General features: G+C 46.3%; 2 protein-coding genes across 4 annotated transcripts in view; one reads left to right on the top strand and one right to left on the bottom strand.

The window, feature by feature from the left end:
* LOC141097497 (interferon-induced GTP-binding protein Mx2-like) overlaps window positions 1–8,059 on the bottom strand; it is a 44,981-nt gene extending 36,922 nt beyond the window's left edge. The window contains exon 1 of one of the 3 annotated variants that reach the window (XM_073584720.1): window positions 7,973–8,059. The gene's annotated coding sequence lies outside the window, so the exon portion shown is untranslated. The remainder of the gene's footprint in view (window positions 1–7,972) is intronic. The other 2 variants (XM_073584717.1, XM_073584718.1) reach the window with 2 other exon arrangements.
* A 2,598-nt stretch (window positions 8,060–10,657) lies between these two features.
* The window catches only part of LOC141097495 (interferon-induced GTP-binding protein Mx-like), a 271,547-nt gene continuing 255,712 nt past the window's right edge, over window positions 10,658–26,492 (top strand). The window contains exon 1 of the mRNA XM_073584715.1: window positions 10,658–10,771. The gene's annotated coding sequence lies outside the window, so the exon portion shown is untranslated. The remainder of the gene's footprint in view (window positions 10,772–26,492) is intronic.

Below are 26,492 nucleotides of genomic sequence, written 5' to 3'. Positions count from 1 at the left end.
TCTTTCTCTCTCTGTTCTTTCCCTCTCTCTCTTTGTTCTTTATTTCTTTCCCCTTTTTCTTTCTCATTCCCTCTCTGTTCTTTCTTTCCCCTCTTTCTTTTTTTCTATCTCTGTTCTTTTTTTCTGTCCCCTCTTTCTATCTCTCTGTTCTTTCTTTCTCTGTTTCTTTCTGTCCTGTCTTTCTTTCCTTGTTTTCTTTCTTTCCCCTTTTTCTTTCTTTCTCTTTTCTTTCTTTCTTCCCCTCTTTTTTTCCCTTTCTCTCTGTTCTTTCTTTCCCCTCTTTCTTTTTTCTCTCTCTCTGTTCTTTTTTTGTCCCCTTTCTTTCTCTCTGTTCTTTTTTTCCTTACTTTCTCTCTGCTTTTTTCTTCTTTCTTTCCCCTCTTTCTTTCTCTTTCTCTGTTCTCTCTTTCTTTGTTTCTATCTTTCTCTCTGTGTTCTTTCTTTCCCCTCTTTCTCTCTCACTCTCTGTTCTTTCTTTCCCATCTTTTGTTCTCTCTCTGTTCTTTTTTTCTGTCCCTTCTTTCTCTCTCTCTGTTCTTTCTTTCTCTGTGTTTCCTTCTTTGCCCTCTTTCTTTCTCTTGCACTCTTTTTTCCCCTCTTTCTTTGTTTCTTTCTTTCCCCTCTTTCTTTCTATTTCTCTGTTCTCTCTTTCTTTCCCCTCTTTCTTTGTTTCTATCTTTCTCTCTGTTCTTTCGTTCCCTCTGTTCTTTCCTTACTTTCGCTCTCTCCTTTCTTTCTCTCTTGTTTTCTTTCTTTCTCTTTTCTTTCTTTCCCCTTTCTTTCTCTCTCACTCTCTGTTCTTTCTTTCTTGTCCGTCTTTCTTTTTTTCTCTCTCGCTGTTCTTTTTTCTGTCCCCTCTTTCTTTCTCTGTTCTTTCTTTCTGTTTCTTTCTTTCCCCTCTTTCTTTCTCTCTGTTCTTTCTTTCTCTCTCTGTTCTTTCTGTCTTTTCCTCAGTACCAGTCATTGTGCCAACAGTACCAGCCACTGTGCCCATAATGTCAGCCACTGTGCCCTCAGTACCAGTCAGTGTGATCAGCAGTGCTAAATAAGTGGGACTCTGGACAATATTAAATGTAAAGTGAGCACTTATTGTTATAGGGGAACTCGGGTAACTGTGACTGTCAAAGGGGCACACACAGGGCATTATTACTTTCTAGGAGGCAAAATGTGGGCACTGTTTTCTAGGGCACTTGTACCCGGCATCACTATATTGTAGAGAGTTGCTTTAGAATTTAAAGGGCACAGAGAACCACACAGCAGGTGCAGTAATAGGGACACATACAGCAGCAGCTCAGCATTGGGGTATCAGTAGGATGAGGGATTTGCACAGGTTGGGGATAGATGGTGATGGGGCTGGAATATGAGAAGTGAAACGTGTCTTTCTTGTATTCTCTGCAGCCGAGTCCTGGCTGGAGAATTGTCATTGTCGGTCTGGGCCAGATGGGAAAGACGTGAAAAGTGAACGATTCCATCAGAAAGAAAGTCGGTGGTAAGACACTATCTGTAACTCTGCTGTAATCACTTATATGTCCTGTAGGACTGGTATCTACCACTGACCATATGGCGGTAATATCAATATTGGTCTTTATATAGAGATTATTTTCAGTAACATCACAGTCATCTGCTGAGGTTCTCCTCCACTATTAGGGTGCGTCACTGAGTTGCAATCAAGGTTACCTGGTTAGGGGCCCACTCAGAAGTTTCACCCCCCCAAACCAAAACCCTAGCTACGCCTCTGGTCTAAGTGCTTTGTTGAGTCAGCTATGATTTCATAAGGAGAATATAGACTTATCCTACACACACCGATTACATTTTTGAGATCTCTGGACCAGGACCGAATGCCTTCCAGAATCTTCATCCATTCTAGCACCACATGGTGGGGAGATTCATAGAATGGCTAGTAGAAGCCAGGCAGCAAAGCTGTATTTGATCTCAATGTGTAGCAGGGGCCTGACCGGATCCGATGGTGCCAAAACCACCTCAGTAGGACCGTCCATTAAGGAGTTATGACCCATCTTCGGTTTTGGAGGTTTTAGCTGCTAGAGGCAAGGGGAGGGGATTTAGGTTCAGCCCAGAGGGCAGTGACCAAAAGGGGATAAAAATTAGTGTAAGGCCATGTGTGCTCCCTGTCTGGAATGCTTGCTGTTCACTTAGAAAATGGGGCCATTTCGGGTAACGTTCTGTGAAGGAATGAGGAACCAGCTGGCAGCCCATGTCCCCTGCGGCCCAGCACAACCATGGTCTTACATCAAACCGCTAACTGACATGATCCATCTGCTTATATCTTTGTCCTACCAGTATGGCATTTGCATATCTGACCACTGTATATAGAGAACCATTGTCTATATGGTGTATTGTCTAGTGTGCTTTTAAGGCAATAAATGTATAATTTAACCTTGGGCTGCTCTATTATCTCGATCCACATATCCACACGTCCGTTTCTCATTTTAATTTTCCATGATTCCGGGGCTTTAATCCCATTAACAGACCAGGCTTATATTTAACAAGGAACTGGAGGCAGTTCTACCGGACCGGCAGCGCTCTGTTTCACTGGTGCTAGTGAAAGGAGCCTCTCATCCTGTCAGGGTTGTGAGTGAATGTGGTGCTACATCAGTGACTGCGTGGCCCACATCTTCTCACTCCCTGTGCCTTACTAGGTGTAAAACTGTGCCAAGATAACCTTACATATCCTCAGGGATTGCGTAACATCATGTTGGTGAAAGTGGGGAGACCGCACTATATGATCCTTCTGATGTGATAGTGACGTCAGGTGGGGTGGCGAGATGCGGGTTCATCACACAATCCTCATAACACACAACCAATAACCCCTTTGCATGAGAAATAATATTAAACATTATAATTTTGGCCTCCAGATGACCTGATCTGGATGCTACCGTCAGTCATGGTCGTCATTGCCTCTATTTAGTGGTTAGTGACTGCTTCTCAGTTGGTGGACAGTTGTGGCTATGTCTTTCGTAGCCTAGCATCCCGTTTAAACTGTTATCGCCCCATGATGTAATATTACATGATAGAGCGGGTTTGGGTATATGAAGAGGGCATAAGAGATGAGACCGCGCCATGCAAGGCAGACACCGGCATTGTTCCACAGCATCTGTCTTCAACAGCAAAGAGTGACCATTACTGTTAACCCCATTTAATCCGTGCATACCGGGAGGCGTACAGTTCTACATGCCAATGCCGTGACCCCTGCAACGCAATCAATGGCAGCCTGGGATCTGCTTAAGTTTCCCATGCCTGGTATGATGTTGCACCTATAAAGATTAGTCTGTCGCTGCAGTATATAGTACAAGTGATTGAACAAATGAAGATTCAAGTCCCCTTAGGGGACTAAAAAAATACTGTTAAAAAGAAAAAGTTTATAAAAAAAAACATTAAAAAAAAACATTTGAATCACTTGTTTTTTTCTCCATTAAAAAAGATAAAATAAACATGTTTTTTGCTTTAGCCATTAAACTCCAATCTATCAAAATAAAAAAAACTACATTCATTAGCGATAAACTAGAAAAAATGCAATAGGAAGCAATCAAAATGACGTACATACCCTAAAATTGTATCAATAAAATTGACAGTTAAGGGCGCAAAATACAAGATCGCACACAATTCCATCAATTCGGTAAATTAAGTCAATGTCGGGACTGCAAGATGCTGCATTCTTCTGGATGCAGAAAAATTACACAGCGTCAAAAACTCGCCGAAAATTCATCGTGGTTACACAGCCTAAATAAAAGAAAATACAGTGGGGAAAAAAAGTATTTAGTCAGTCAGCAATAGTGCAAGTTCCACCACTTAAAAAGATGAGAGGCATCTGTAATTTACATCATAGGTAGACCTCAACTATGGGAGACAAACTGAGAAAAAAAAATCCAGAAAATCACATTGTCTGGTTTTTTTTCATTTTATTTGCATATTATGGTGGAAAATAAGTATTTGGTCAGAAACAAAATTTCATCTCAATACTTTGTGATATATCCTTTGTTGGCAATGACAGAGGTTAAACGTTTTCTGTAAGTCTTCACAAGGTTGCCACACACTGTTGTTGGTATGTTGGCCCATTCCTCCATGCAGATCTCCTCTAGAGCAGTGATGTTTTTGGCTTTTCGCTTGGCAACACGGACTTTCAACTCCCTCCAAAGGTTTTCTATAGGGTTGAGATCTGGAGACTGGCTAGGCCACTCCAGGACCTTGAAATGCTTCTTACGAAGCCACTCCTTCTTTGCCCTGGCGGTGTGCTTTGGATCATTGTCATGTTGAAAGACCCAGCCACGTTTCATCTTCAATGCCCTTGCTGATGGAAGGAGGTTTGCACTCAAAATCTCACGATACATGGCCCCATTCATTCTTTCATGTACCCGGATCAGTCGTCCTGGCCCCTTTGCAGAGAAACAGTCCCAAAGCATGATGTTTCCAGCACCATGCTTTACAGTAGGTATGGTGTTTGATGGAAGCAACTCAGTATTCTTTTTCCTCCAAACACGACAAGTTGTGTTTCTACCAAACAGTTCCAGTTTGGTTTCATCAGACCATAGGACATTCTCCCAAAACTCCTCTGGATCATCCAAATGCTCTCTAGCAAACTTCAGACGGGCCCGGACATGTACAGGCTTAAGCAGTGGGACACGTCTGGCACTGCAGGATCTGAGTCCATGGTGGCGTAGTGTGTTACATATGGTAGGCCTTGTTACATTGGTCCCAGCTCTCTGCAGTTCATTCACTAGGTCCCCCCGCGTGGTTCTGGGATTTTTGCTCACCGTTCTTGTGATCATTCTGACCCCACGGGGTGGGATTTTGCGTGGAGCACCAGATCGAGGGAGATTATCAGTGGTCTTGTATGTCTTCCATTTTCTAATTATTGCTCCCACAGTTGATTTCTTCACTCCAAGCTGGTTGGCTATTGCAGATTCAGTCTTCCCAGCCTGGTGCAGGGCTACAATTTTGTTTCTGGTGTCCTTTGACAGCTCTTTGGTCTTCACCATAGTGGAGTTTGGAGTCAGACTGTTTGAGGGTGTGCACAGGTGTCTTTTTATACTGATAACAAGTTTAAACAGGTGCCATTACTACAGGTAATGAGTGGAGGAAAGAGGAGACTCTTAAAGAAGAAGTTACAGGTCTGTGAGAGCCAGAAATCTTGATTGCTTGTTTCTGACCAAATACTTATTTTCCACCATAATATGGAAATAAAATGAAAAAAAAACAGACAATGTGATTTTCTGGATTTTTTTTTCTCAGTTTGTCTCCCATAGTTGAGGTCTACCTATGATGTAAATTACAGACGCCTCTCATCTTTTTAAGTGGTGGAACTTGCACTATTGCTGACTGACTAAATACTTTTTTTCCCCACTGTATATGGTATCGCTGTAATTGTACAGACCTGGTATGATTCTATTATCAGGTCATTTTTACAGCACAATAAATGCCATAAACCCTAAGAAACACCATTTTTTTTGCAACCTCACCACACTTGTTTTTTTGCCCATTTTCCAGTTAATGCACATGGTGAAATTAACGGTGTCATTAAAAACTTCAATTTGTCCTGCAAAAAAAACAAGCCTTTTTTATGGCTCTGGAGAAGTAACAGATAATAAAAAAACAAATGTTATGGTTCCTGGAAGAATGGGAGGAAAAGACGAAAATACAAACAAGTAATTGGCTTCATCCTTAAAGGGAATCTGTCAGTAGGATCAACCCTCGTCATCCCTCTATATGGGCATGCAGGTTATAGGAAGTTGGATAAAATGTAACCTTGATATCTGTGTTCGGATGTCAGAGTACAGGGAAATCCACATTTTTCTTAATATGTAAATGAGCTGTTCAGAGCCATAGGCCGGACGTAGATCTCACCCAGAAGCGCTGAAGAATGAAGACGGAAGATGAAAATCAAAAGCCAGAGGATGGAAGTGAGCCTTGGGAAGGACATAGTGGGAAACTGATGGAGAAAGCGAGCCATGATGAGGTGGGGAGCTGAAAGAGGAAGTAAGCCAGGGCTGGCACTAGGGGCAGGCAGACCAGGCAGCTGTCTAGGGCCCTCTCTCCTCCAGGGGCCCCCAGCCAGTGGCCTGCTGCTAATAGCGGCACACCACGTGGCAGCTATGGGGCCTGAGAGCAAGAGAGGCCCGCCCCCCCCCTTGCGCATTCATAGATGCCGATACAGTTGAAAGCAGTGATGGAGGAGAGAACATCACTTAGTGGAGAGCTGAGAAACGAAGCAAGCCTTTGGGAGTACTGGATGAAAGACTGAAAAGGAAGTGAGCCATGGGGAGGACCTGGTGGGGATCTGCAGGAGAAAGCAAGATATCAGGAATACTACAGTAGGTGAAGGGCAGAGGGAGGATGAAAGACATGGGGAGGACCAGTTGAGGCTCTGAGGAAGTAAGACAGCAAAGGGGAGGAACTTGTGAGAAGCCGAGGATGGATGAGAGCCATGAGAAGAACATGATGGGGAGCTGAGGGAGAAAGCGAGCCTTGGGAAGGATTTGGTACAGGTTTTAGGGAGAAGCGAGCCGTGGGAGGGCCTAGTTGGTATCTGAGGATAGAAGCAAACCAAGGGGAGAACTTTTGTGGGGAGATGAAGGAGGAAGTAAACGATAGGGAGGACATGGTAGGGGGCTGAGAGAAGCAAACCATGAGGAGCAGGCAGGGAGCAAAGAGATGAATCAAGCCATGGGGAGGTCTTGTGGGGAGTTGAGGGAGGAAAGGAACAATGAGAAGGACATAGTGGGGAGCTGAGGGAGGAAGCGAGCCTTTGGAGTACTGGGTGAGAGGCTGAGGGAGGAGGTGAACCATTGGGAGGACCTGGTGGGGATCTGAAGGCGGAAGCAAGCCATGGGGAAGGTAGTGGTGGAGAGGGAGGGGAGTGGTAAAGAGGGGTGGGTGGGGAGGATCTGAGGGAGGAAGCCATGGGGAGGGGTGGGGATCTGAGGTAGGAAGCCATGGGGAGGGGTGGGGATCTGAGGTAGGAAGCCATGGGGATGGGTGGGGATCTGAGGGAGGAAGCAAGCCATGGGGAGGGGAGGGGATCTGAGGGCGGAAGCAAGCCATGGGGAAGGTAGTGGTGGAGAGGGAGGGGAGGGGTGGGTGGGGAGGATCTGAGGGAGGAAGCAAGTCATGGGGAGGGGTGGGTGGGGATCTGAAGGAGGAAGTCATGGGGAGGGGTGGGTGGGGATCTGAGGTAGGAAGCCATGGAGAGGGGTGGGTGGGGATCTGAGGTAGGAAGCAAGCCATGAGGAGGGGTGGGGATCTGAGGGAGGAAGCCATGGGGAGGGGTGGGGATCTGAGGGAGGAAGCAAGCCATGAGGAGGGGTGGGTATCTGAGGTAGGAAGCCATGGGGAGGGGTGGGGATCTGAGGGAGGAAGCAAGCCATGAGGAGGGGTGGGGATCTGAGGGAGGAAGCAAGCCATGAGGAGGGGTGGGGATCTGAGGTAGGAAGCCATGGGGAGGGGTGGGGATCTGAGGGAGGAAGCAAGCCATGGGGAGGGGAGGGGTGGGGATCTGAGGGAGGAAGCCATGGGGAGGGGTGGGGATCTGAGGGAGGAAGCAAGCCATGGGGAGGGGAGGGGTGAAGAGGGAGGGCTGGAGAGTGGTGGGTGGGGAGGATGAGGGAGGAAGCCATGGAGAAAACAGGAGACAGGTGATGCTTGTAAAATAAATAGGATGTGAATTGAATTTTCCTGCCAAATTCAAGCAAATCTGATTAACCAAATTTTGTCAGACTAGCTCAGCTCTCCTGAGCAGCTATCAATAAATATTAGACATTGGCTTGTGACCAGAGTGTGGAAGGGCAGGGGAAAGTTGGGTGCAAATGTAACTGATGTCAAAAGTTAAAATCACTGAGAAAAAAAGGCTGCACTTACTGATATAATGACAGGTTGAAACCTGAGATATAACATTTGCTGTCCCTATGTGCTCCCCGATGTGTCATGTCCTGGGATGTTGTAGGGAGGTGCAGGCACTTACCGGTGTGACGAGCTCGGTGTCTTCCCAGAGACTGAACATCTGAGCTGTATTTGGGGTTTTATACTCCTCTCCATCTGCAGAGATTCAATTCATAAAAAACGAAACTGAAACTGACTAATCCCTCTGTAACCCCTTCTCTGCCTCCTCTGTGTCCTGACTGCTTGGAGTCACACATTACACATAACTTTTGCTCAGACTACATTTATATGGGACTTTTTTCCCCCCCAAAAAAACATTTAAAAATATCTCATGAAATGTTACAAATCGTGTAAAACATACGAGTTCCAGATGGAAAAATGACGCCGCAGAAAATTTTTATACCTTACTGTTTAAATCTGTAAATCAAAGATTACTTTTGGACGGAGGACATTTGAGGGTTTTTTTCCTTAAAGTCTCATGTACATGTAGCATTGGGACACTTCAGTTTTGATAGGGTTTGGTTTATCAGAATATGGCTCAATATGGAGTGGGAGTTGCCAAAATTGACATTGTTCTCCAAAAATGTTCCCTGTATACTCTGTTCCCACAGTAAAGAAGAATAATTGGGCCACACGTGGTCCCAGACAGTGGGGTGACCCATGCTAGATAGAGGGAAGCAGCAAACAATAGAGACCTCACGCTGCCGCTAAGCAGGCAAAAAAGAAATCCGATTTTCAATAAGGTTATCACTAGGTATGAGCGAGCGTCAAATGCCCGAGTGTTCGGTGCTCGAACCAAGCGATTCCTAATACAAGCTCATTTCGAGTAACGAGTATAATGGGAGTCAATGGGAAAGACAAGCTTTTTTCCGGCAGACCCTACAAAGAGGAATATGTTCACACAGATGGAAAAAGTACTGAATGGAAAGAGAACAGCCTGGGGAAGATGACTGGAAGCATCTCTGACCCCCCCAGATCACTGCTGAGAACAATGGTGTCACACTTTTACTCCACTTTAAGGACTGACAATAAAACGTTCCAAACCCACGAGAAATTGTATTTTACAGGAAAAAAAAAATTTAAGAAACATTTTTGATGTATAATGACTTGTATAAAATGCTAAATTTAAAAAGTATGTAAAAAAAAATTATAATTTTAGTAAACCAAAATTGACTTTTTTAAATTTAAAAATAGGAAATTTCAGTTGAATTTATGAAGGAAGCTAGAACTGCCAAAATAAGGGACTCAGATACACCCTGTATGGCCAGGGACTTGCGAGGACTGGCACAAGTCTTGCACCTGGACACCCGGCACTGCCGCCGGCACTCAGGACCGGAGTGTGCAGCTGCATGTATTTCTTTTCAGCTGAATGCTTCGGTCCCGAGTGCCGGCAGCAGTTCAGGGTGTTGAGATGCGAGACTCATGTGAGTTTCTCACAAGTCTGACCCCGGCCTATGAGACATAAAGGCGGGCCTCATACTGTTAGGGACGGCGGAACGCACTAAATATAAATAATAGGTAGTGCGTTCGCTGCCCGGGGTCCACCGTGCAGTAGGTGTAACAACCGCTGCTGAGTAATGGCAGACTAGCTATATGGCGGTATACTGCGCTCGGGTTAAACCTCACCCGAGGTGCGCAGAGCGGACTCTGTTAAACTCACAGAGGCGCTATAGTACAAATAAAGCATAAACGCCGAGCCTGTTAGCTTCACAGGTCTCAGCTGGCGTGCACACACGGTATACGGTCACAGGACACGGCCCAAGGCAGAGGTCGGTGTCCGGCTAGACCTACCGTGCGTGCGGCGTCGCTACCGCGTATGCCAGTAAGTGCTGGTAACTGCAGCGCGGCGGTAACTACTGCCGCTGTACGACAGAGCCATGAGGCATCACACTATCGGACGCTAGTGTAGCGGTGCGGTATGCACTGTGGCGTATGGCTTGCCACTGACTGGCACTAACTATATCCCTAATTCCCTATCCACATGCATAATATCAGAGGGAAGGGGTTTCAAATGAGTCAGTCACCAGAATCATACATCCGTCACCATTCACACATAGCAAGTATAGTCTATACTAGCGCATGGCCATGCGGGCCTTTTATAGCCATGCGCTTCCAGGACCTTCCAGACCTCTGAAATGGGCCAATCAGATCAGGAGAAGGACCTGAGCACGTGACCCCCGATCTCCACTGGGAGATCGCCTCGTGGGCATGCCCAGTAGCGCGGCGAGAGGACTTAACCTCTGGAGTGGTTACCTGCAAAGCAGGTTGCACTACCATTGCTGGTCCAGAGGTGGCAGCAACATCCAGACTCAGAGAGCCGGTCAGAGCAGGGCGCCTGGATCGCCGAGATTGCTGTACAGGCCCCTGAGCGGTTGGAAAGGAATGGGAGACCGCTGGATGTATGGCTCTGGATTCCTGCTGTGCAGCTGCAGCAACCCGACGCCTAACACATACAGGGCCGCCATCAGGGCATGACAGCCCTTAGATGTGTATGGGGCCCAGTGACCAGGTGGGCCTGAGCACACTGGCAGCCTGGTCCGCGCTAGGGCCCCCCTAAATTTTGTTCAGGCTTCTCCAGCTTTATTTATAATCAAAACCCAGCGCCCGCCAGGGCCACCCGGGCGGGCCCCCCCCCCCGCACCATAGTCCAGCCAGCACCGCAATCTCCCCCCTTCACAATGGTCCAGGTCAGCCACAGCGCCGCCCTCACCTGACGTCACACACTGCTCTGCGTCTGCTCCACTTCCTCATTCCCAGAGCAGAGGAGCTGCAGTGTACCACCATGTGGGACTGGGAGGCTGTGGGAGCAGTTGGACTTGCAGAAGATGGTGGACGGCGAGGCGCAGACCAACGGCAGGCAGAGCCATGAGGCAGTGGCAGGGTAAGTAGTTTGTCTGTGTCTCAGTCTGTCTCTCTCTCTCTGACGTCTCCGGTGGTGTGTGTGGGCCCAGGTTCATGATGGATGGGGCTGGAGTGGGGCTGTGGGGGACAAATCTCCAGCGTCCATCGGCATGCCGCATGTTGACTGAGTCCTACATGCCTGGTGCAGACACAGGTGAGGGTTCTGCAGCTGCTACTGACACACACAGCACTGCTAAATGCCTGCCAGGCATGTAGCAGAGCTGTGTGTGTCAGGTAGCAGCTGCAGAGCCCTCTCCATAATGGGACAGGCATGAAGCAGAGCTGTGTGTGTCAGGTAGCAGCTGCAGAGCCCTCTCCATAATGGGACAGGCATGTAGTAGAGCTGTGTTTGTCAGGTAGCAGCTGCAGAGCCCTCTCTGTATAGGCCACGCTGGCATGTAGCAGGGTTGTGTGTGTCAGGTAACAGCTGTAGAGCCCTCTCCATAATGGGACAGGCATGTAGCAGAGCTGTGTTTGTCAGGTAGCAGCTGCAGAGCCCTCTCTGTATAGGCCAGGCCAGGCATGTAGCAGAGTTGTGTGTGTCAGGTAGCAGCTGCAGAGCCCTCTCCATAATGGGACAGGCATGTAGCAGAGCTGTGTTTGTCAGGTAGCAGCTGCAGAGCCCTCTCTGTATAGACCAGGCCAGGCATGTAGCAGAGTTGTGTGTGTCAGGTAGCAGCTGCAGAGCCCTCTCCATAATGGGACAGGCATGTAGCAGAGTTGTGTGTGTCAGATAGCAGCTGCAGAGCCCTCTCCATAATGGGACAGGCATATAGTAGAGCTGTGTTTGTCAGGTAGCAGCTGCAGAGCCCTCTCTGTATAGGCCAGGCATGTAGCAGAGTTGTGTGTGTCAGGAGCAGCTGCAGAGCTCCCTCCGTAATGGGACAGGCATATAGCAGAGCTGTGTTTGTCAGGTAGCAGCTGCAGAGCTCTCTCTCTATAGACCAGGCCAGGCATGTAGCAGAGTTGTGTGTGTCATGTGGCAGCTGCAGAGCCCTCTCCATAATGGGACAGGCATGTAGTAGAGCTGTGTTTGTCAGGTAGCAGCTGCAGAGCCCTCTCTGTATAGGCCAGGCCAGGCATGTAGCAGAGTTGTGTTTGTCAGGTAGCAGCTGCAGAGCCCTCTCCATTGCAGAGCTCTCTCCATAATGGGACAGGCATGTAGCAGGCTTGTGTTTGTCAGGTAGCAGCTGCAGAGCCCTCTCTGTATAGGCCAGGCATGTAGTAGAGTTGTGGGTGTCAGGTAGCAGCTGCAGAGCCCTTTCCTTAATGGGACAGGCATGTAGCAGGCTTGTGTTTGTCAGGTAGCAGCTGCAGAGCCCTCTCTGTATAGGCCAGGCATGTAGTAGAGTTGTGGGTGTCAGGTAGCAGCTGCAGAGCCCTTTCCTTAATGGGACAGGCATGTAGCAGAGCTGTGTTTGTCAGGCAGCAGCTGCAGAGCCCTCTCTATAGGTCAGGCCAGGCATGTAGCAGAGCTATGTGTGTCAGGTAGCAGCTGCAGAGCCCTCTCCATAATGTTATAGGCATGTAGCAGAGCTGTGTTTGTCAGTAGCAGCTGCAGAGCCCTCTTTGTATAGGCCAGGCTTGTAGCAGAGCTGTGTGTCAGGTAGCAGCTGCAGAGCCATCTCTGTATAGGCCAGGCCAGGCATGTAGCAGAGCTGTGTGTGTCAGGTAGCAGCTGCAGAGCCCTCTCCATAATGGGACAGGCATGTAGCAGAGCTGTGTTTGTCAGGTAGCAGCTGCAGAGCCCACTCTGTATAGGCCATGCTGGCCAGACTTTCTCCACCTGCAGCTCAGCCATTGTCCTATCCATTTAGCCAGCACAGACTGTGATGCACAGTGGCAGCATGCTGACTGTCTCCACCTGCAGCTCAGCTGTTGTCCTATCCTTTTAGCCTTCACAGAGTGTGCTGCACAGTGCCAACATGCTGACTGTCTCCACCTGCAGCTCAGCCATTATCCTATCCGTTTAGCCAGCACAGACTGTGCTGCACAGTACCAGCATGTTGACTATCTCCATCTGCAGCTCAGCTGTTGTCCTATCCTTTTAGCCAGCACAGACTGTGCTGCACAGTACCAGCATGCTGACTGTCTCCACCTGCAGCTCAGCCGTTGTCCTATCCTTTTAGCCAGCAAAGATGCTGCTGCACAGTACCAGCATGTTGACTGTCTCCATCTGCAGCTCAGCTGTTGTCCTATCCTTTTAGCCAGCACAGACTGTGCTGCACAGTACCAGCATGCTGACTGTCTCCACCTGCAGCTCAGCTGTTGTCCTATCCTTTTAGCCAGCACAGATGCTGCTGCACAGTACCAGCATGTTGACTGTCTCCACCTGCAGCTCAGCTGTTGTCCTATCCCTTTAGCCAGCACAGATGCTGCTGCACAGTACCAGCATGTTGACTGTCTCCACCTGCAGCTCAGCTGTTGTCCTATCCTTTTAGCTAGCACAGATGTTGCTGCACAGTACCAGCATGTTGACTGTCTCCATCTGCAGCTCAGCTGTTGTCCTATCCTTTTAGCCAGCACAGACTGTGCTGCACAGTACCAGCATGTTGACTGTCTCCACCTGCAGCTCAGCCGTTTTTCCAAGAAAGGGCGGTGGAATTTTGGAAGCTTTGCATGGTGGAGGCGGAACTGGGGGGTGGAGCCCGGGCAGAGTTTCAAGGGGGGGCCCCATATATTTTGCCAGTATGGGGCCCCGAAATTACTAGTGGCAGCCTTGAACACATACACATTCTGTTGACATTGTCATGTATTGGTACTTCTAGACTCATAAAGGCTATGCACTTTTAAGGGTTATATACCAACGAAATGTATTCCAGACCATGGAAAAGTCTAGAAACTAAATGTACCCAAGAAGATGTAATAATCTAGGGATGAGTAATATAATATAGATTAACTCAAGGTTCTTGACTAAATGTCCTCCAGACCACGGATAAGTGTATGGATGAGCAATATAATACCGATAAAATTTTGAACTAGTTTTTTGAGTCTTATATAGCAACTAAATGTAATCAAGAAGATGTAATACTCTGTGAGTAATATGATACCGATACATTTTGAACACGTTTTTAAGGCTTATATAGCCACAAACTGTACCCAAGAAGATGTAATACCTTATGGATGAGCAATATAATAATGATACATTTTGAACAAGTATTTTGAGGGTTATATACCAAGTAAATGTATTCCAGGCCAAGGAATAGTCTATATGTGATCAATATAATAACGATACATTTTTGAAAAAGTTTTTGGAGAGTAATATACCAACAAAATGTACTCAAGAACATGTAACACTGTATGGCTGAGAAACGTATCCCTGCAAAATTTGTACACTTTTTCGTACTGTCATATACCACCAAAATGGGACAGAAAGCACGTAATATGGATGAGTAATCTAATCCTGAACTATTTTTCTACACTTTTTGTAAGGTTTACATACCACTGTAATGCAAGAATAATCATGTTAAACTGTACAGATGAGTCATTGAATCCATAACAAAATTTATAACGAAAATATTTTGAAAGTGTAATTGATGTATTTATAGTCATAAAGGTTTTTGCAGAACCTGTAAGGCTGAGTTCACACGTGGCGTTTTTTTCGCGTTTCCGCGGCTGTTTTAACCGCGCGATTTTGCCGCGAAAACGCGAAAAATAAGCATCCCATGCATTCCTATGGGATTCCGCAATGCTGTGCTAATGCTGCAGTTTTTACCGCGGCGGAATCGCTTCGCGGTAAAAACCGCAGCATGCTCATTAATTTTGCGGAATCGCGGCGATCCCGCACCCATAGGAATGCATTGTTCCGCTTACTTCCCGCATGTGGCTGTGTACACCATGCGGAAAGTAAGCAGAACATTTGCGGATGGTACCCACGGTCCGGAGGAGAGGAGACTGTCCTCCGGGCTTTGGGTACCATATCCCTGTAAAAGTAGAATTTAAAAATAAAAAATATTGTTATTCTCACCCTCCGACGTCCCGCGCAGCCTTCCCGCCTCTCTCCACGCTCCGGTCCCAGTAGTCCTTTGCGAAAATGCTCGCGATGACGTCCGTTCTCGCGGGATCGCGAAGTCTCGCGGTCATTCGCGCGACGTCATCGCAAATTACCGCGAGACATCGCGATCCCGCGAGAACGGACGTCATCGCGGGCATTTTCGCAAAGGATTACTGGGAACGGATGCGCGGGACATCGGAGGGTGAGAATAACACCATTTTTTATTTTTTTTTACATTTTATCTTTTACTACTGATGCTGCATAGGCATCCTCAGTAGTAAAAAGTTGGTCACACTCGTCAAACACTATGCTTGATGAGTGTGACCAATCTGTCAATCAGTTCTCCCAGCGATGCTACAGATCGCTTGGAGAACGCTAGCATTTTGCAAGCTAAATACGCTTGCAAAATGCTAGTTTTTCCGCGGGAAAATCGCGGGAATTTAAAATGCGATTTTCCCGCGGACTGGAATTCCGGAATTCTCGCGGTAATTTCCGCGAGAGTTCCGGTACGTGTACACTTAGCCTAAAGCCAGACAGAAAATATGATGAGGGTCATCCATAGACCCCTGAAAGGCAACAACTGGTGAACCTCATTAAAATATTGAATATTACAAACACTTTATGTGCTGCTGTCATCTTGTGGTTTGGAAAATTCTGAGCTAATCCAGGCTTTGTTCATTTTTATGAGAATGAGCCTGTCTGCATTCTCTGTTGACAGGTAAAAGTGCCTATGTGTTATGACGCACCCCATGACACTAAATACACATTCAGACAAGACGCTTGCAGCAGGGCAGCACAACACCTCCAAGGCATAGAGGGACAGCTCATGCCAGGTGTCCAGCTTTGAGATCCAATAGTTGAAAGTCGCAGCGGAATTAGGGAGTATGCTGGTTTGGTCGGACAGGTATACTCGACTGATAACTGAGTATCACCGAGCACATTCGCTCATCCCTAGTTATTACCAGAAAATGGCCTATTGTGTAATTTAAGTTGTTGTATTACATGTATTTTTTTGCTTTGGCAATGTTTTCTTTCCACATCAGTCTTCATTACAAAAGCCAAATTATGAACCCTGCAATTTTCACACTGAGGCCACTGGGGCTTTTTTAGACCCATATTTTCTGTCCTTTCAGAAAGAGTTTTCAGCAATTTCCTTATTGTCAGAGGCAGGATTACAATGACAGGTACACCTCTAATAACACCAAATCCACCAATCACAATAGGTGATATCATAGACGACCTCGCTCCCCCTTCATTCACAATGACTTTTTCACACACTCATTAGATGTTTCAATACAAAAGATGGGCTCAGAGTTTGACCATTGTGGCTAATGTACATGTGGATTTTTTTGAAACAGGAAGTTACAGTCTAAAAAACCTAGTGGCCAGTGTAAGAATTGCAAGATTACTTTTATTTTTTTGTTAATACAGATAAAAATACTTTTAACACAAAATTTTGATTTGAGCAAGAGGTCTGTTAGGCATCAAGCTCCAGCCACTGCATAGGGGTAATCTCGAGCCATGTCCTCTGCGGTCTCCTATTCTTCTTCAGCTGCAGAGGTTCCTGCTCAGCAGAGACATCGGTCCCAGCGTCTTGCTCAGGCTAAGGCCTCTTTCACACATCCGTTTGTCTCCATCAGTCAAAATCCGCCGTTTTGCAAAAAAAACGGATCTACCGTTTTTCTTGGCGGATCCGTTTTTTTTCCCATTGACTTGCATTATCGGCGGATCTTGACGGATGGTCATCCGTTGGATCCGTTTTTTTACGGAGCCGCCAAAATTTTGGCGTCCGCTGACATGACTGGATGGACAATGAAACATTTTTTTGGCTGCCCGAATCCGCATTTTTCACTGTGCATGCCCGGAAGAATTACGTTTGGCAGAAATTTAACCCTAAACCCAGTTCTGGTGGCTGAAAAAATTCTCTCTCTCTCTCTTCCTCTCTCTCTTTCTCTCTCTCTCTCCTTTTTCCAGGCACGGTTTCCTTTAAAATTTAACCTTACACGGATCCGTCAAAACAACGGTCCGGTGCCACCCGTTTCTTACAATCCGCCTACGGATCCGTTTTCCACCATTTTAGCGGATTTCGACTGAGCTGAAAAACGGATGTGTGAAACAGGCCTAATGCTACGCATCTGGTTGCTGCTGCTTCCCCTGGTTCAGCTATAGCATTGAGCATTAGTCAGCGGCGAGCAGATGCTCCTGGGACTAAGTCCTGCTTTTCTCCATCTGAGCATGCCCGTGAGACGACCGCTCATTGCTGGTCAGAGGTCACATGCTCAGGTCCTCAAGCAGCTCGGATTGGGCCATCAGCAAGGTCCTGGAAGGCTGCGGTTATAAAAGGATCGCATGGTCGCACGGCAGTGCGCTAGTATAGACCATGTGGAGTGAGTGTTGTATGCACGTATGAATGTCTCTGGTGACTGACTCATTATGAAACCCCTACCCTTGGTACGCATGTGTTGTGCAGCCTTGCCAGTTAGAGTTTAGGTTGAAAGTGCAGGTAGGAGGCAGAGTCAGGGCATAGCATCAGCACGCATATATATGCGTCTTTGTAATAATATCTTCCATCCTGTAATAATTTCCTTGTCCTCTCTCCCATCCTGTGATAATGTCCCCATCCAGTAATGCTGTCACCACCCTTACACCTTCCTGTAATAATGTCCCACATTCCGTATGTTATTTTTATTACCCAGCTGAGTATTCTTAGAGACATATGAGGACTGTGAAGTGTCTGAATTATCTCCAGCTGAGGAGGCAGAAGAAAAAGGGAATGTTTCTGACAACGTGGTTACAGCATCCGCTCCAATAAAGAAGCCATCCTTGTGGAGGGTGCATTGCGTGCCCCAATATCGAGCATGCCACGACCTCACACTCCTCTGATGGGAAGAATGTAAAATTACTCAATCTATCACCTGTTCCTCTAAAGCTGTCGTATACTGCCCCTGTTCTAAAAATTGTGTAGGACTTACCACACGAGCCCTAAAGACGAGAGTCCGAGAACATATAAGAGATATCACAGCAGCTAAAGAAAAATCAGACGTGGAGAGCCTTCACACATTACCTAGGCATTTAAAAAATATTCACAAATATGACCTTGATGTGTTAACAGTCAGGGGCATGGATCGGATTGGGCTAGATATGGTGGTCAGACTAGTTGTGTGCTTAACCTCTTATCGTCCAATGATGTCATTGGACGCCTCCCTCTTTTTGGGACGGGCTCCGGCGATTTCACCCGTACCTTTTCCGGGACATGACAAACTCTGACAGCGTCTTTTCCTCCTCCCATCAACGCCCGTTTCACATGACAGTGGGTCGCCGACGGGTTGGCATGACAACCCATGGTCAGGAGAAGACCCCTGTGGTTGTCATTGCTAGATCACTATGAGCGCCACCTGGTGGTCGGCACTCATAGCAAGTGAGCGGATCCCTGAAAAATGCCCACAGGAAAAATGCCCACATGAAAATTGCCCACACGGAAATTTGCCCACACGGTAATTTGCCCACACGGTAATTTGCCCACACGGAAAATTGCCCACATGGAAAATAGCCCACACGGAAAATTGCTCACACAGAAAATTGCCCACATGGAAAATTGCCAATTTCAGCATCACAAAGTTTCAGATCTATGATATTTGAGGTGCAAGGTGAGGATGTTCACATGATATGTGATTAACTTGTGATTTAGGCTATGTGCACACGTGCAAACTTTTCGCTGTATTTGCCGCAGCAATTCCGCAACTCCCTGCCGCGAGAAATCCACATGCGTAATTCCCACGTAATTCCCATGAAAATCTAGCGTTTTGCAAGCGTAATTGGCTTGCAGAATACTAGCGTTTTCCAAGCGACCTGTAGCATCGCTTGGAAAACTGATTGACAGGTTGATCACACTCGTCAAACATAGTGTTTGACGAGTGTGACCAACTTTTTACTGTTGAGGCTGCCTATGCCGCCGCAACAGTAAAAAGATATAATGTTAAAAATAATTTAAAAATTGAGTTATTGTCACCTTCCGGCATCCCCTGCAGCGTCCCCAGGCCTCAGCGATGCTCCCGGCGAGTCCCGTTCCCAGTGATTCCTTGGGACAATGACCCCAGATGACGTAGCATCTCACGAGACCGCTACGTCATCACAGGTCATTGTCGCAAGGCATCACTGGGAACGGGAAGGTGAGTATATCACTATTTTTTATTTTAATTCTATTTTTTACAGGGATATGGAACCCAGGGCCTGGAGGAGAGTCTCCTCTCCTCCAGACCCTGGGTACCATCCACACATTTTCTGCTTACTTTGCGTATGGTGGGCATAGCCACATGCGGAAAGTAAGCGGAACAATGTATTCCTATGTGTGCGGAATTCCCGCGATTCCGCAAAAAGAATGAGCATGCTGCGTATTTTTCCGCGATGCGATTCCGCCTCGGAAAAATACGCAGCATTAGCACATGTGCGTAATGCCATTGAACTCAATGGGTTGCTTATTTTATGCGTTTTCACGGCGAAAAAATGCTGCAAAAGCACATACAATCCACGGGAATTCCGGACGTGTGCACATAGCCTTAGAGTTGACCTAGTGCAAAACTGCAAAAATGATGAAGATCTGTAGTTTGTAGCAGTCTGTCATTATCAGCAATAGATAGATATAGTCTGCTCTCATCTCTCACTGATTCTGCCTTACCCCTCCCGCCAGCCCAAAACAGCAGCACATGCAGAACCAGAAGCAGTGTGATCCATAGGAGCCATCACTGCTATGAGTACTCACAAAAATATCACTGTATTATCTGTGAAGTTACATGGGACTGCAGGTCACATCTAATACATTATCATCTCAGTGGGAGCCCACCAAAAGCAGGGAGCTGCTGGCAGAGATAGTTATTCCTGGAAGCCCACAAGGCACAACAGAAAGGTGAGATTCTGTCACTTTTACCACCTTGTGTTCTTGCTGAGAATGTATATGTTTTTGCAGTGGTGTAACTGGAGTCCAATGGGCCCAAATGCAAAATTTGGACCTGCCCCCCCACACACATTGGTCAGATGTATGGTCCCCTGTTGCATTCTAAATTCTATAAAGACTTATGAATTGCTCCCCTCCCCCTTCACTATGTAGTAATGTCTCCCATCCTGGTATATATGCCCATCATCCTGGTGAATATGTCCCAATGCTGGTATATATGGTCCCCATCCTGGTATGTATGGTCCACATGGTCTCCATCCTGGTATATAAGCCCCCTTCCTGGTATGTCCCCATCCTGGTTTACATGGTCCCCAGTCCTTGTGTATGTGTCCCCATTCTTCCCCTAATGCATAATTAAAAACAAAAACATTCTACTCACCTTTCCTCTGCTCCCACTTCGCCCTGTGTCTTTTGTAGCCACCGCACAGCCCGGCAGCTGACATCGGAGTGTGCGCCATTGTCATGCGCAGCTCCCTGTGGCTGCACCTCCAACGTCAGCTCACAACCACTGCGACGGCAGCATGTATCGCAGTGCAGGGACCCGACAGGTCTCTGCAACACGATGCATGTCATCTGGATCTGCGTCTTCAGTGAGGACGCTGACCCAATAGAAGCAGGCATCTGTACCCCTGTGCCTTGTCATGACCTTGATCCCTGCGGCCACAGTCGTTACACCTCTGTGTTTTTTTCTGCTAGCTAACCAATAGTCTTACCAATGTGTGTTCCCGTCACCCTGTGTACAGTAGTCTGAGTGGTGTTCTACCCAAGGGTATCGAGTGCGGGCATTCAGTGGCATGAGCCCTGTTTCTTGCAAGCTTTCAAAAGACAGCCAGGTCAGCAGACAAGAGCACCCACTGACCGGTGTGTCTCCATAGTGATGTCACTAACCAACAGAGGAGGTGGAAGTGCCAGAGCAGCACTGCTCTCCCATTGATTTCAGTGGCAGTGAGTCTGGCGCCTGCACTTCCTTCCCTATCCATTTGACTACCAAGAGTAAGAGTGAACAAATCCTACATAGTTATGTATCATACACATATACTGCAGGTGTAGGCAGGCATAGGATGAAAGAAAATGCAGAATGGATTTGAATAAGGGTCTCTACAGTTGTGGCCAAAAGTATTGACACCCCTGCAATTCTGTCAGATAATACTCAGTTTCTTCCTGAAAATGATTGCAAACACAAATTCTTTGGTATTATTATCTTCATTTAATTTGTCTTAAATGAAAAAACACAAAAAGAATTGTCCTAAAGCCAAATTGGATATAATTCCACACCAAACATAAAAAAGAGGGTGGACAAAAGTATTGGCACTGTTCGAACAATCATGTGATGCTTCTCTAATTTGTGTAATTAACAGCACCTGTAACTTACCTGTGGCACCTAACAGGTGTTGGCAATAACTAAATCACACTTGCAGCCAGTTGACATGGATTAAAGTTGACTCAACCTCTGTCCTGTGTCCTTGTGTGTACCACATTGAGCATGGAGAAAAGAAAGAAGACCAAAGAACTGTCTGAGGACTTGAGAAACCAAATTGTGAGGAAGCATGAGCAATCTCAAGGCTACAAGTCCATCTCCAAAGACCTGAATGTTCCTGTGTCTACCGTGCGCAGTGTCATCAAGAAGTTTACAGCCCATGGCACTGTGGCTAACCTCCCTAGATGTGGACGGAAAAGAAAAATTGACAAGAGATTTCAACGCAAGATTGTGCGGATGGTGGATAAAGAACCTCGACTAACATCCAAACAAGTTCAAGCTGCCCTGCAGTCCGAGGGTACAACGGTGTCAACCCGTACTATCCGTCGGCGTCTGAATGAAAAGGGACTGTATGGTAGGAGACCCAGGAAGACCCCACTTCTTACCCCGAGACATAAAAAAGCCAGGCTGGAGTTTGCCAAAACTTACCTGAAAAAGCCTAAAACGTTTTGGAAGAATGTTCTCTGGTCTGATGAGACAAAGGCAAAGGCATCAACATAGAGTTTACAGGAGAAAAAAAGAGGCATTCAAAGAAAAGAACACGGTCCCTACAGTCAAACATGGCGGAGGTTCCCTGATGTTTTGGGGTTGCTTTGCTGCCTCTGGCACTGGACTGCTTGACCGTGTGCATGGCATTATGAAGTCTGAAGACTACCAACAAATTTTGCAGCATAATGTAGGGCCCAGTGTGAGAAAGCTGGGTCTCCCTCAGAGGTCATGGGTCTTCCAGCAGGACAATAACCCAAAACACACTTCAAAAAGCACTAGAAAATGGTTTGAGAGAAAGCACTGGAGACTTCTAAGGTGGCCAGCAATGAGTCCAGACCTGAGTCCCATAGAACACCTGTGGAGAGATCTAAAAATGTCAGTTTGGAGAAGGCACCCTTCAAATATCAGGGACCTGGAGCAGTTTGCCAAAGAAGAATGGTCTAAAGTTCCAGCAGAGCATTGTAAGAAACTCATTGATGGATACCGGAAGCGGTTGGTCGCAGTTATTTTGGCTAAAGGTTGTGCAACCAAGTATTAGGCTGAGGGTGCCAATACTTTTGTCTGGCCCATTTTTGGAGTTTTGTGTGAAATGATCAATGTTTTGCTTTTTGCTTCATTCTCTTTTGTGGTTTTTCATTTAAGACAAATTAAATGAAGATAATACCAAAGAATTTGTGTTTGCAATCATTTTCAGGAAGAAACTGAGTATTATCAGACAAAATTTCAGGGGTGTCAATACTTTTGGCCACAACTGTAGGCTCATAGACACCACACTGAGAGTGGAATTATTTTTAGCACTGAGGTAATCGCAGGAACGTGGGATGTCGTCACAGTAGGAGACAGATCAAGAGTTAACAGATTTATTAACAACAAGTATACTCCACGCAGGGAGTGACGGGAGATGGGGTGAGATAGGGATTTGGGTAGAACTAGGAGCTCAGTAGGGATAGGACAGGGGCGAACGATAGTTCAATAAGTAAAAGGCAGAAAAACTTATCAGTCTGTAGTCGTCTTGATTGCAGCCTCTCGATTCTCCAACGATGGCACCAACAACAGCAGCACGTGATGTCTTGAAGGTTTCCAGTTTCCATAGGGAATGCAGTTCCAATCCACGGGGCAGGGGGAGAGCCCTTGATGAATGAGGGGAGCTTCCACACTCTCAAATGTCTAACAGTGTGCTCAGTTCAGTACAGAGAACCACCGGAGAGAGACTTTGCTCCGCGCTGTATATGGGTACTTGATTAACAGGCTCTGGCCTAGTCACTTGTTGATTACTGCGCTGCGCACACATTACAGTCTCTGGCGTCCAATCTGACCCACCTCCCAGCAAAGAGAATAGTGGGGAACCGTCAGTCGGTAGTCATTCTGCAGTGTAACGATACACAGGAGATGAGTCAAGACACGGGGTACTCTGCTCTCACAACCGACACGGCACCTGACCATCCACCTAGCTTTCCCACCTGGACTCTGCCCCAATTGCCGCGTGCAGCGCTTTTTAACATGGCCCCACCTGCCGCAGTCACATGCAAGGGTCGATCCTTGTCCGAAAGTCTTCCCCCTTCAACATTGGTGACAGCCCCGGTGGTTCCGGAACCGGTGTGAGAACGGTACTACCGATCTTGTCATTCCTCTTACAGCACAGTGGAATGACAACTCGTAAGAACAGAATCTGTCCTCTGGGACTAGGTATGAGTGAACCAAACCTGTAGAACCTGGAGAAGTAAACTGGGCCCACATACCTTTGTTAAAATCCATTCTGCATTTTGTTTGCTGCCTGTGTTGTGCTGTATTGTATTTCAATTGAGCCCATGGAAGTCAATTGGCTTTCCTTGTTGACATTATTTCAAATGGGCCTTCCAGCGTTCCCCCACCCCCATTGTTTCCAGTTGGCAATCGTGTCATTCCTTATTTCTTTTCAATAAAAGTGTATTTTGAGTTCATCTAAGGCTAGTTTCACATTAGCGTTTTTTTGCGCAGCGCATCGTGCGCATAAAAAACGCAAAGAAAAACGCAAAACAAACGCGCGTTTTTTTAACGTCATGCGCACGCTGATGCGTCAAAAAAACGCAGCTTTGCTTGCGTTTTACATGCGTTTTTGCATGCGTTTGCGTTTTTTTATGCACATGCGTTTTTAGGTGTGACATTTTTTCCATTGTCTAGAGAACATTCTAGACTTGTTTCACTCAAAAACGCATGCGCAAAAAAACGCAACGCATGCGTTCACATAGACTTCAATGTATTGTTTTTGCGCATTCCGTGCGCAAGCGTGCGCATGCGTTTTTTTGCAGAGACAGGGCGCACCAAAAAATGCAACATGTTGCGTCTGGCGCGCCTGGCGCAAAAGACAAAAAAACGCATGCGCACGAAAACGCAAGTGTGCGCAAGACCATGCGCACGTCATGTTAAACATAGGTGCGCAGTGCGCATGCGCACGGGTGCGCACGATGCGCTGCGCACAAAAGCGCAAATGTGAAACCAGCCTAAAGTATTCTATTTCTTCTTGTAGTGCAAAGAATGGAATTTTCAAGAAGCCAGAGGAACAACAAAGTTATGATTTACTTGGGGTTTGAATATCTTGCATTTCGTACAATCAATGCAGTGGTGACTTGGAGATGCCGACTGCATCACTCTTCAAAGTGTCATTCAATTCTCAAAACAAAAGATGACAATGTACTGTAGTTCAAGATGAAAACAAACAAAAGCCAGCTCACCAAGTGTTCACCGCAGACCTCGGAGCTCCGTCTGGACTGACGTGTAATCAATAGGAAAAAGCAATTAGTTCCAGCTGCGTGTAAAAAATTTCTTCTTTATTTCAACATTAAAATTATGTCATCTTCATAGTAAATGCCATGGACACGGCAACGCGTTTCGATCTGTAAGATCTTTGTCAGAGCCATAGAGATACACTGATCTCAGCTGCATATATACTACATTTGATCCAATGACATGCACAAATACAATCACATGACAATTAACTCATTAAAATTACATAGCAATGTACAAAATAAATTAAAACACATGTTGCAAAAGAGAAATATTTATCTTTTCAACAATAATGAAGCATTAGGTCATTTCATTTATTTAAACCATTCGGGGATCGGACATCTAGGTGATAAATCCAAAAAGCCTCTCTTGTTAACAGGCGTCGCTTTGAATCTCCGCCGCGGAAAGGAATTTTAAATTAAATTTTTTACACGCAGCTGGAACTAATTGCTTTTTCCTACTGTAGTTCAAGAACCAACAGAACATTGTCATGACTCCTGCCCTCAAAAAGCAGAAGCAAACATTGCCAGAAGCAAAATGAGAGAAGACATGAGAGCAGTAAGTGCTACTCCTTGCAATGTGATGGGAAAGGTGTTGTCTGTATTGAGTAATGATGTATTGGCCCATATGCCAAGACAATCATCTCTTGCGAGTAGTCTAGTCTATCATAGAACAGATGGTAATTTGCCTAACCCAAAAACTATACATTTTTGCATTCTGGAAAAGTATAGTCAACTGATACTTCATGATTCAGGAAAGGATGATCGAAACAGAATTCTGGTTTTAGGAGATAGAGATCTTATGCTTGAACTGAACAAAGATACTATCTATTGTGGTGTAGTAACCACTATGTCCGCTAGGGGGCGCTGTGTGGAGGTTCCAAGAGAAAGGATGTCTGGGAGAATCCGGAAGGATGGTTATGTATCTCAAAGTGGGTGGCTTTGAGATGGAAACTTAGTTATGCGTATTGAGCAGCAAGGATATTGCTGCCGTGTTATTTCCAGGTATAAGGGAGAAGTCTTCAGGTAACTCGGGAGTTGGGCGGGCCGGTTACCTACAAACCCACCCAGAGGTGTGTCTGAAAACGCCTGTATTAAAAAAAGCTATGTGAGTGTGTGAAGGACCTGTGATGAGGTCATAGTCACGTGACCCGGTGGGTGTGGCTATAGACCATATAATGTGGCCAGGGTAGGTCACATGTGGTGAATGCTGGGACCTGGTTGGTCCAGTCTGGAAGGTCTCGTGCAAAGAGATGGATCTGCCTGACGGCACGTGTGGACGCTGTGTGTAATGGCTGCCAGCACCTGTTAGTTCCCTGGAGGGAATGAATGCCTGCTGCATGATAAAGGAACCGTGAGGTTACCCGGACGTGGGTGAGATAACTTGGGGCTAGGAAGCCTGCACATGGAATACTGCACAGCTTATGTGACTGTAGGACATTGCTAACATGGACGCTATGCTGACTGTGCTGTTAAGTGAACTTTCTGTTGCTGTCCTGGTTTATGAGGATTAATAAACCGGAAGGACTGTGTTATGGTTGATGAAAACCTGTGCCGGAACTGTTTTATCGCTGCCAAGTGAGTGTCCCCCAACCATGAATGACAGCGCTACCTCACACTATGGAGATGGCGCCTTTGATAAAGTGCCCAATATGTTTTACCAACTGTACACTTGGCATGCCAAGGTGGGTAACTCATATCCGCCATGTTTGTACATTTTACTGCAAAGAAAGGACATGAACACGTATAAGAGAATGTTTGAAATAATGAAGCTATTGATTCCAAATCCGGCATCTCAAAAGGTTTTTCGTGGATTTTGAGAAGGCTTGTATGGCTGCAGTAAGGATTGTCTTTCCACTTGCTGATGTTAAAGGGTGTTATTTTCATCTTTGTCAGAGTCTCATTAGAAAAATAAAAAATGTTGGTTTGAAAACCGAATATGAATCTAATATCAACATAAAAATTACACTGAAATCTCTTGCTGCATTAGCCTTTGTGCCAATTGGAGATGTGAGATGTGTTTTTGAT

The sequence above is a fragment of the Dendrobates tinctorius genome, unplaced genomic scaffold (assembly GCF_039654945.1).
Source record: "Dendrobates tinctorius isolate UK_male_01 unplaced genomic scaffold, ASM3965494v1 ptg000084l, whole genome shotgun sequence".
Lineage (NCBI taxonomy): Eukaryota > Metazoa > Chordata > Amphibia > Anura > Dendrobatidae > Dendrobates > Dendrobates tinctorius.
The sequence above is the reverse complement of the archived record's forward strand: the minus strand, read 5'-3'. Positions and strand labels throughout refer to the sequence as shown.